At 40.0% G+C, this 12148-nt stretch overlaps 1 long non-coding RNA gene across 1 annotated transcript; it reads left to right on the forward strand.

The window, feature by feature from the left end:
- Positions 1 to 935: 935 nt before the first annotated feature.
- On the forward strand, positions 936 to 10272 carry LOC124380194. Its single transcript, XR_006924622.1, has 3 exons — positions 936 to 1062; positions 6705 to 6905; positions 10100 to 10272. It is a non-coding gene; the product is annotated as an uncharacterized LOC124380194 (long non-coding RNA).
- The last annotated feature ends 1876 nt before the right edge of the window (positions 10273 to 12148 follow it).

A 12148-nucleotide genomic window follows, 5' to 3' on the forward strand; every position in this document is an offset into this window, starting at 1 on the left:
GGGTCTCTCCAGGGACTTACGGCACACGCCATCCCTCTGGGGGTCTTGACCTCACGACCTGGGGGTAGGGAAGGCACAGAGGTCACTGGACATCAGAGGTCACTGGACATCGAGAGAGAAGGCAGGGGGAAGGGCTTAGGGGACGCTCCAGGATCGAGGTCATTCGCCTAAGGTCGTCACATTTGCATAGCGTTAGGGTGGCGAGGGTCAGCGAGAGCAAGGGCGTCCGGCAAACACCAACAAACCATTCAATACTCGTTTCGTGCCGTGTAAAGCCTTCTGGCCAAACTGTACACCTTCACCATGCAAAAAACACCCTTTATTTTTATATTTCAGTGGCAAATTTTCAGATTTTATCGTTCTCACGAGGACAGAGTAGGATAGGGGGAAGAAATCAATACTTGTCCTGTATGAGCAATGAGAGGACATCGAAGGGCTACAGTGAGAGAAAGAAGACGCAGGACAAAAAAGAGAAAGCAAGTTTTTTTTGTGCACTAATCTAAATTCCAATCCGCTTTGTTCCTGCAAGTTCACGCTTTCTCCATCACATCCCACCCTCTTCTTGTACAACCGCCCTCCTGTTTGGGTAGAAAAGTTTGTGAGGTTTATGTGATTTGCTGATTTAGAATTTTAAAGCAAGACGGAGTGAGAGATAGAGTGAGAGAGAGGGAAAGGAGGGGTAGTTTTGAGGGATAGGATGGTGGGGGGGCGTTGGTCACTCCGAACACTCTTGCCCCACCTGCCCTCCCCATCTCCCAGTGGGGGGACCCGAGAGGACGAGAGCGAGCGATGCAGCTCCATCTCTCTCTTTCGCTCCGTTAACTCGGCCTGACAGGGGAGAAGAAGGAGGAAAAGGGGGAGGGGCCTCAGCCCATGAGATCCACCAATCGCAGCTTGATCTTACTCCCGGCCAGTGGGAAGGAGGCGAAAAAAAAAGGAGCTGGTGCACTTCTCTTCTTTCATCCCTCCTTCCGTTCCTTCTCTCCCTCTGGGCACGAGTAGCGTCTCTCCTCTTCATGCTGCCACACCTCTACTTCTCTTCCTCTGCGACGCATCCATGAGGTATTCCATCTCTCCTTCTTTCTCTTCATCTCTTTTTTCTGGAATGTTTCAAGTTCAACTTTTTTTTGACATTTTTTTTTGGGGTGTGTTTGTGAGTGTGAGCGTTTTACAACCTTCTCATCTGAGGAGTGTGGAAAAAGAACTCCCTGTCATGTAAACGCATGTCCATGATCTTTCAACCTTCTGAAAACATCTCAGAGGCGATAATTTTTTTTCGTAAGAATCGAATGATCGACATTTACGGAGCTTTGAAGATGCCCGAATAGCGGTCAGAGCGTAGTGTCGCTGCCTCGGACGCGTGTGTGGTGATGCCACATGGTACACTTGATGCAGCATCTATCTCTCACACACACACACACACACACACACACACACACACACACACACACACACACTAGAACTAAATGTATTTGACTGAGAATTTCCGTCCTAGTTCGTTAACGTTTATTTGTGTTGTTGTTGTTGTTGTTTTTATGCTGATCTCACTTCCTAGACTCTTTTGAAGTACTTTCGACAAAAGTGCATGAACAACAGGATCGGCGTTATCGCTGTAAATAAAATTCGAATCTGAGATTTCGGATTATTTCCAGTTGTTGAGCTTTGAATGATGGTATCCATGTGCACCAAGTCCACATGGCAAATTAGGGCAGGGCAAGGCTTTTCTACCCCAGCACCCCCCCTTTCCCAACACCCCCATTCCCAAAAAAAACATGCTTGTGACTAGAACATTGCTTGAAAACTGTTATATTTATATATATTGTAATATATATATTGAATTTCTGGCTCAAACAGCTCCAGTCCTAAGTTGTTTATTATCCAACACCGAACTAAATGTATTTTAATTGTGTTTTTTTAATTGTGTAGGTTTTATAAATTGAAGATTTTGGGCCACCAGATTACCACAGAGGCGGCTAATCAGGGTAGGGCAAGGATAAATTTCCCCCCTAAAAATCCATGTGAAACCAAATAAACTCTAAAATGCATTACTACGACAGGTCAATAATTTATTTACGCTATCCTTAGATTCTTTAAATACACTGGGGATGTGTAGGCAAGTGCTTTTTTTTTACTGAATCTCCCCCCAAACGATGCCAAAGTCCAGGTTGAAATCAAATAATGCACAAAATGTGAACAGTAAACAGCATTAAATTTAATATTTGTTGTGTTTTTGAGAATTTTTGAGGCTTTCGGGCCTCTGGATTGCACCCCATTTTCAGGCAAAGCTTGGCAATGTGTTTCGCTCCACCAACCCATAACCCCCTCCTCCCCAAAAACCACACCGTTGCTGCTAAATTTGTGGATATCGCTAATGCAAAAATGACCTTATAACACCCAAACATCTGCGGATTCGGTACCAGATCATAGAAATGATTTTTGATCTAAAATCTCGTTCAAGAAGTTTTAACTACTGCTGTGAACCCCATTTCAGAGTTTCAGATCAGGGTTGGGCAAGGGTGTGTTTTCCCCCATTCACCCCCCCAAAAAATAGATCAGAATCATATCAGGAGCATTTCATAAATCGATTCACATACCTTTATTCTGTATTCATTTGTTCATATTACCATAGTATGTATATCTAGATGTTCTGAGAGACATCCGGGACATGGTGCAGAGTGTGTAGCGATGCCAAATGGACCAATTCAATGAAACAGATAAAAATGTTTAGACACGATTAAATTTTTCACGTGTAAGTGTACCCGCACCCTCAAGCATCTTACGAACTTTTTATATTTGTAAGATTTATCAAATTCCAATTCAAATCGTATAAATTGCAAATTCGTTTTTCCCAATCGGTTGGTCTCGGAGATCAAACCGACATGAACTTTTTCTCCAAAACCACCTCCGTGACTGACCAAGAGAGCTAAATCGTGCATATTCCTGTAACATTCTATTTCTGGAGTTCTTGATATTGCGCAATAATCACATTAGACTATTTTTCGATCCCGGGGTTGCACTCAGGAGCATAGACGCAAGGTACAGATCCAGACCTAGCATGCAGTTGTAGGGAATTTCATAATATAATGTGTGTTTGGGGTTCAGGAAACACGTGGTAAAAATAAATACATGAAAAAGGGTATATTTTATATTGTATATTCAATATAAAATATTGTATATTTTGTAAAAATGTGGTTTCTTATTTAGCTTTAGCCAAAAAAAAGAAACTTCTTGAACTTCTTACAGCAGATTAGAAAAATATTAGATTGTATTCTTTTGGCCTGAAAGCAAACAACCCATATAACGAGTGTAGCGATTCAACATGGCGACATTTACACCACAGTATGGTTGGGGTCATGTGACTAATAAGTTGTCTGCATTTGAAAATGTTCTCATGGATTTTTTTTTTTGGCCCCGAATGGACCATCTCAGTGTCGGAACAAGATTGTTGCAATGGACGTTCTTATCATGGGTCCGGTCGTGTAGCTTTAATTTCCTGGAACGAAATGTAGGTGAGCGTGCACTACGGGTCAGATCAGAAGTGATCAAGACACACCTTTTTTGCCAAACCCCACCCTTCTGTATTGTATATAGTAGATTGTTCAATTTTCTGGATTACTGCTACTGTTTATAAACCAAGAGCAAAACATTAAAACTGACCCAAAATGTAAATTTATTTAAAATTTTGTCATTATTTCGAAGATTGTTTTTTTTTCCAGTTGTGCAAGGTGGGCGTTTTCCCGTTTCTGCATTTCTCCAGAATACACGTTATCATTCGCGTATCAGAAATCTCATTTTATAAACATGTAATCATCTCTCACTTTAAGAAAGGTTGTAGATTTGGACATTTTTTAATATTTGATGGAGATTTGACTTGAGTGAATGCGTAGTTGGAGATTGGGGCGTGTCCCGAAATTGGCGAATGAGGTCAGGGGGGTGAGGGGGGTATGGTGGTTTAAACGAGCTCATGTTTCATACTCATGTTCATCCAGGACACTTGTGTTTTCTGCTTGAGGGGAACATTTTTTATTTTCAGTTGTTAGATTCTCACTGTATGTGTCTTATTGATAATTGGAGTTCCTGATTTACAAAAAAGAGAAAAAGCTGAGTACTGATTTACCGGTTTCTCTACAAGCGTGCGATACGCTGAGTGTGCCAGAGCAAGGTCAGCGACTATCCGTTGAAAAGAGAGTGGCACACGTCTTCCTCTTTTCAAATGGAAAACACATCCCGTTCTCTTTTCAAGCCCCAGTATTGATTAGTTAATAGTATTATTTGCGGAGTGTGCCTTGCCTTTGTGTGTGAGTGCATGTGTGCGTTTGTGTGTTGGGTTTGGTCAAACAGAAGGCCCTGGTCATCTTTCAGTGTTACTTCCTTTCATGATGAAGGTCGAGGGAAGTCAGAGGAGGTCAAAGGTTAATAGGTTTTAACCCCCGTGAGGACCGAGGTCACGCTGGAGAGAGGAACGCTCGATCGATCGGCTTGAAACGGCAGATAATTCATCAAACATCACACAGTTCCTCGCTTATTGTTATACGGATAATTTCTGAAACAGGAACGATGAAATTGTGGGGTGGACACAAGCTGCAAGGTGTTCGATACTGATTTGTTCTATTTTTATACGTAATTATATATTTTTTTCTGGGGGAATATCTATATCCTTATACTTTTGCACTTTCTTAGTCACGATTACCTTCGTATGAAGATTTCTATCTGACGCATCATTGTACCTACACATTGTACATATTGAATTGTACCTGTACAATTTCTAGTTGGTCCACCTTCAACATACAATTCTGCATTAGTGCAAGGCAGAAGATCCTACGCCAGAAACATGAAGGTCGGACCAAGATCTGCCGATTTGTTTTCTCAAATTTTTAGTCATCAAAAGTTTAGTGTGCCAAGACTGTGGCCAACATCATTATCAGAACCTGAACTGAATCTTAAAGATCCAATTTGTTTTGTGTGTGTAGCTGGAAACTCTTGCAACATTGACAGAAAACTGTGAAGTTGTTAAACAGCAAGAAACCGCAGGTCAATGAGTTTACAACGACTCACAAGTTGCGAGCTAGCTAAACAGCAATCACATTTTAAATTGTTTTCTATGCTTAGCAAAGCAACAATATCCCACAACAATGTACAATGTCTTGAGATGATTTCTGTATAAACTTTAATATATCTTGTAATTTTCTAATTGGACTCAGTCATGGAAATTCGTCTTTTGCTAAATTTGGTCTTGGTCTTGATTTTGAAATAATTCTTATTCTAGAAAAGAGAATCTAAATAAATATATAAATAAATGCTTCTATTTTACTCAAACTGGGCTTGGTTTTGACACCCCCTTGGCTATTGAGATCTTGGCTAGTCCCAGTCCTGGACTGTAGTACATACCGCCAGTCCAACACACCTGACGTGAGCACTAGCTAGCATAAGACTACCTATAAAAGAATCTCAATTAAACAGATTTTAGCTACATTTTTGCTGGTTAACCATGATGCAAATGGTCCTAATGGGGACTGTGAGGTACATCAACCACCAGATATTATTGAAATCCTGGTAAAGGTGTATTTGAGATCAGTTTTCTGGATCCGCCTTGCTACAACACCTAGTTTTTAATTCAGTTCTGGGAACTGGTGGCTCTGCACAGATTTGAACTTTCCATACTCCCAAGTGTACTTTCCATACATAGTAAGTGTGTGATTAATTGTGTACAGAATGTTCAGAAAGTAGGGACGGTGCAGGAGGAACCCCCTGGTACTGGGACTCCTCCTTGGTACTGGAGAAAATCCCTGGTACCCCGTCTATTTACTGTTACAGTTATTTTATAATATTTTTTTCAGGAAATAGTGTAGTTTTTTTTTTTAGTTTGAAAAATGTTTGTGTCCCAGGATGATGGGAATTTCGGCAGGTGTGTGAGTATGTATGTTTGGAAGTCTGGAAGTTTAAAGGCAAGAGGTTTGGGAAGGTCACCTGCTGGACAAGTCCCAGTGATAAGACAGATCAAGTCAGCCATTTTGCTGTTAATTAGTGACCAAAAAGGGCTGAGCGTGCTATTTGTTTCCACACGCATTTACCAGAAAAAAAGACACGCCATAATAGTATGATTTGATCACATTTCCAATAACTATAAAACGGCATCATATCAAAACTTCACGTTGACGTCGACATATTATGTATTTTCAAGTACATTGCCGTAAAATATACATGTACATGTGTAGAAATTTCCAAAATCCGTAATACATTTACCTTGTTCTTGGAGACAGAACAAGTCTTGGGTTGACTGTGGTGCTGTTTCTGTAAACGCTGAACAGAGCTTTAATCCATTTCCTCATTAGTCAGCTTTATTTCAAAAGCCCAATCAGCAATTACTGCGGCCAGTGCGCTGGTTTTTGGCTTTTGAACAACAATACATTCTCTGAGAGCTAACTCATACGCTATACTGTATCTGCTCTGCTGGTGAGCATAGTGGCGGACCGGGGTTCCTGTGGACAGGAAGTAGAATATACAGTAATGGTATAAATACAGCGTAGTATCAAATATTACAGGTCAAACAGTTAAACAATGCTATTAATAGTAGCATTTTGACACGAAAGAATATATCCCGATTCTGTAAATGTGCTATTCTACGTTAAGATATAAAATCTTTCTACTATGTGAACAGAATTCTCTCTATCGCACTCTATATGCTTCTCTTTTTCCCTCTATAGGTTACAACGAGGGCAGCGACGGAGGACGAACAGAGGGGAATCAATAGAGCCGGCCCATTGAAGGAGACAGGCGGGGTGGTGTGCCTTCTCAACCTTACAGCGCTGGCAAACGGCAAGAAATCAACCCCCTGCCACACGTGTGGGTTTATTCGTTCACGTGACGCCACCCAGGACAAGCGCTCTACCGGAAGTAGAGGTGAGGTAGGCTGCCTGAATAATTCCTGCATAGAGTTCAGGGCAAAGATTGAAAGATTGACGTTTTAAAGTGTAAAACGACGACACCCCGAGGTAGCTATTGTGCCGAGCTTTGATTTCTGGAAAGATCTTCAGTCAGAACTTGGATGTTATAAGTAGGACTTTGTGCGATTCCGTTTGTGTAGTGTCATCAATCCATGTTGCCTCCAGTTTCAGCTTGATGGCTGGATGAAAAAGCTATTACGGACTGCTATCTTCAACGTCCATACGAGGTTTTTGGTTCAGTCCTAGCTCAGGAAATACCTCTGCCAGGTATATTTACGTTTCTTAATACACAGCTTGAAATAAGTAGAAGTGTCGGCGTACCTCACGGTGCACTCTGAAGTGCCACTTGCAGGACGAATTTCTGTACATAAAAATCCCCCATAACTTTACCACAACTTCTTTATCTTTATCACTGACAATTGCTGAGGCGAGGACGATGAAAGGTTTCAGTTTTTTTTGTACTCAAAATGGCTACAAAAGCAAACCAGCAAATTGCCTTCATTTCCTCTGATTATTAAAAAGGTAAAAGATACGCGACTTTCCGAATAATATTAGCCCTCTTTGCTTTGATCTACACTGGCACGCAAGGGCAAAACACCATACCAAACCGAAGATGTGGCCACAAATTTGTAAAAACACGACCGCAAAACAGTATGGTCTAAAAAAACACATTAACAGGAATGCTAAGCCCTTAATGGACATCACACGCTCAATGCTGATTGGTTGCAGAAAGTATGTCTGGGTCACTAACAATTCTTTTTTTCTTGTGCTAGTTATACACCATATCCAATTAGCAACTCTTTTAAATTTGAATAAATCTTTGTTTCGGGTTTTTTTTTATTTTTGCATGTTAATCAGTTTTGCATTTATCATCTAATCATAATTCTATGACCATCTTAAAATTAAAAAAATAAGTTGGGAGTGATATGTGTGATGTGCGTAAACCCCTGCTGACGGACCATTAGTTTGATTATGAAGAAGCTCAAGATTTCCAGAAAGGTCCACCACACTCATTAACAAGGCCGTCCAAGGTGCTCCTGTCAGGTTCCAGTTGTACTCTCTTATTGTTTCCCCAGACAATATGGCATCCGTAGCCCAAACGAAGCTGTTCCAGATTCGCATTGTCCAGCTTGCCGCCGCCCTCTTCCCCTGGTGAGAAAGCATCCAGAACCTTTGGGCCACCACAAAGGAAAGTGTCAAGTCTGTTTAAGTCTAAAGGGATTGTTTGTTAGGAAACCCAGTGCCCGCAAAAATCTGGTTGATGTGGCCTGTAAAGGGAAAAAAAGCCTGTTGGGAAAAGTTTTATCCCCCCCCCTACCAAATCTCCCCACTCCTTATACTCCTCCTACAGCACCTTAACCTAGTCTATCTCAACAGCTCATGCTAATTTATCCTAACAATACCTCCTTCCCTCTATCCTTCCATACCTCCTACCCTGGGGGCCATCGCCTCACGAAAAAACTTGCACAAAAAGCCACAAAAGGGCAGCCGTTTCTTCAGGACCACAGCCGACCCACACCCTTGTTGAGTCTTGTCTTCAGGCAGGCAGATGCAAATGAAAGACAAGGCAAAGAACGCTCTTATAAGGCGTAAGGCAAACAAAAACAAACCAAATACTGTAGAGTGATTGGAAAAGACAGAAGGACGTGGGCAGGTTCTGAGGTTGCCCTGAGCAAAAGTGTGTGTGCTTTAAAAACATAGACTCAAGCTTTTAAGAATGAAAGCAGCATTTTTTAAATTAATAATCCAATAAACATTGTCAAATTTGAGGACCATTAAAAAATTCTCAATTCATATAAAAATGTATTTTTGAGCATAATCGGTCATGTTTACCTGTGTATTGTCACACAGAGACTTTTTATTAAAACAATTAACAGGTTTAAAAGAGTTGATCAGGCCTGATATTGCTGTTACACTATTCTTTTTAAATCATTGTATATATGTTTAGTATGGTTTTACTTTTATTTAATAATAAATATTTCCATAAAGCATCCATATTTGTCTATTTAAGGTACATTTACAACAGATAAAAATGTGCGATTAAGTTGGATTAAATTTTTTTGATTGATTGACAGCCCTTATGTGTTAAATAAAATATATAATATAAAATATATAATATAAAATATACATTTTTATCAATCAAATTGTATTTATCATATATATATATATATATATATATATATATATATATATATATATATATGAAATGAAATATATATAAACATGCAGTAATAATAGTGTATTTCCGACTCAACCTGATTTTCGTCGTGTACCATAAATAAGAAAATAACCGTCACAGATGCGCTGTGCAAAGGAAAAGGCAGAAGGTCCTGAAGAGTGATATAAATAATGAATGTCAGCTGTGTGCGTGGTGTAACGTTTCACTCAAGCTTTCAATTAAATTGAATTAAACAGTTAGAGAACGCTTTTCCGGCTCATCTGTCAGCTTATTGGTCTGTTCCGCTGTGCTCTTCTCTCTTCTGGTGGCTGAAAATATGTTCGCTTTTTTAAAAAATATTTTATTAAAAAAATTTACAAATGTTGATCAAGGTGAAACCCAGTCAGATTTTACTCACTTCTTTACATTTACTTGCTAGTCTGCCTAACTAACTTTACCTCACTAGTCAGGGTTTACTACTAGTTTCACTAGCTAACATTTACTTTACTTTTAATTCTTAAGTTCTGTAACGCTGCTTTGAGACAATTGTGAAAAGTGCTTTACAAATAAAATAAACTTAAACTTGCTAGTTAGCGTTTACTTGTTTTTCAGATTTCACAGTTCACTAGTCAGCTTTCATTCGCTAATTTCATTTAAATTTTTATCGATCTATGAATTTTTTTCCCTTTATCTTATTAATAGCCAGTTTTTTTCCAGCTAGTTCTGACTAGCTAGTCAGCTTTTACTTCTTAGATAGCGTTTGCTAGTTTTTTACTCATTACTCAGATTTCAGTCGCTAGTCTACGTTCAGTCAGGACCTAGCTTTCAAGTCTTATTACAATTTATTCATTCACTTTAAATAACTAGTCAAGTCAGTCACTAGCCTGAGCACTAGTAAGTGTGGTTCACTTGTTAGCCCAGAACATGCTTAGTGGCTCTTTGAACTTAGTCTCTCTCTCTCTCTCTCTCTCTCTCTTTCTCTCTCTCTCTCTCACAGTGTGTATGGAGGGATGATCACAGTGGATGCTTGGACAATGCAACCCCGCATACTTCTGCTCCTACCATGGTAACTGGTGGGTGGAGGATAGGAGTGCGTGTGTGTGTGTGCGTGTGTGTGTTTCAGGGGCCACACGGCAGATGCCATGGGGTGACGCTGTACAGCTCAGCAGCTGCAGGAATTTAAACACACACACACACACACACACACACACACACACACACACACACACACACTTCATTGAGGGTGAAGAGATCAGTATGGCTCATTTATGGCACACTCAGTTCATTATCACACACACAAACAAAACAATCAGGAACTAGCCATTGTGTCATCTAGTGAACTGAACAATATGTTGCTAGCACTCCCTTACACACACACACACACACACTCGCAGACATACACGGGAGTGCCAGTGTAATCTCTGCAGGCAACTGTGATGTGCTAACGATGCTCACGTTCACCTGCAGGGGTTTTGCTGTCAACCTCTCTCTCTCTCTCACACACACACGTGAGCCAATCATTAAAACACACACGTGTGTGAGTGAATCGCTGAGCACTGGCATAATCTCAGCTGGCAACTGTGAGTGTGAGACAGCCTCGCAGGGACTGCTGGGATTCTGCCAAGCTCAGCATCTCCGCCCCTTCAGGCTCCGCCCACAACCCATATAGTTTGTGGGTTATCTGATAATCTGATAAAAAAAATGACACTGTTGGGCACTTGAGCAAGGCTCTTAAACCTCCCTGCTCCAGGAGGGCTCTATCACGGCTGACCCTGTGCTCCGACCCCTAACTTCCTAACAATCTAGGATATGCAAAGAAAGAATTGCTGTAATGTACATTTGACCAATAAAGGGTCTTTCTTTCTTTCTTACATTTCTGAATTGTAAATCATTTGCATCACTTTTAACACGTGACTCTGCCCCATGTCTGACATCTAACTGTGCCACGTGTCTCCTCAAAACCCTGTACAACCCCCACCATACTTTGTAAGTCGTCTACCTTTGAGACTTGCTTTATTTTCTGTCATTAACACAGTGGTGCTCTAACTCCCGCCGCTCGGCAAAGCTTTCTGATGTTGATGATACTGCATCAGGAACTGATTGGATGATATCGTGGAGCCAACGGTTCCTGATGCATCCCCTTCAGCATCGAAAGATACACTCAGACTTCAGCAGAATTTTTACACCAGAGTAACGGAGGGCTGACGCTGAAGGCTCCTCTCATACGAATTGTCCCGGAAACTGTATTGTCACTATAGAAACGATGATGCATCTACTCAATCAGAGAGAAGTAACTTAAATTTTGAACTAATGATGCGTTCTTTGGCAGAGCAAAGAGTTTGGAGGTTGTATATGTCATGTGATGTGTAATAAATCTAAAATAAAGTTTAAAACGAAAAGCAGTGTTGTGTTTAAAGGAATGGAGCCATTGCTCCACATATCTACATTTCTTCTCACAGGTCAGTAGACTACAAGTGAAGAAAGAGAGTTTTTCTTTGTAGACACTGTACCCCCCTAGTGGTTGGTACTCCACATTACACTGAAGAAAAATGAATAAATAAATAATGCCAACTGACTGAAAATCATCCTGTTATAAAATTAAATTAAAACGTTTTAATTGTATCATGTAATATATATATATATATATATATATATATATATATATATATATATATATATATATACATTTTTTCCTTCTTTTTTCTCATATATCTGATATACATTCAACATATAGTAATGATTATACAGTGACAATGAATAAACACAAAAAGTTTGTGTATTGAATACAATTAATTTAGGAAAGTTTATGTTAAAATGCAAATAAACATTTTAGTTAAACATTTTTTTTAACAAACAACAACAAAAAAACAGCATATATATTTTATTATTACAAATCAGGCGATTTGGCGAATTGGCAAATATGTCTGCATCTCAAATTGCTCCCTCTTCTGGAAATTTAGTGCACTACATAGGCACTATATGCTATAGTCTCCTAAATCCTGTAGTGCACATGTGTAGGGTGTATAGAGGGACTTGGGCACTAGCG

Source organism: Silurus meridionalis, chromosome 26 (genome assembly GCF_014805685.1).
Source record: "Silurus meridionalis isolate SWU-2019-XX chromosome 26, ASM1480568v1, whole genome shotgun sequence".
Lineage (NCBI taxonomy): Eukaryota > Metazoa > Chordata > Actinopteri > Siluriformes > Siluridae > Silurus > Silurus meridionalis.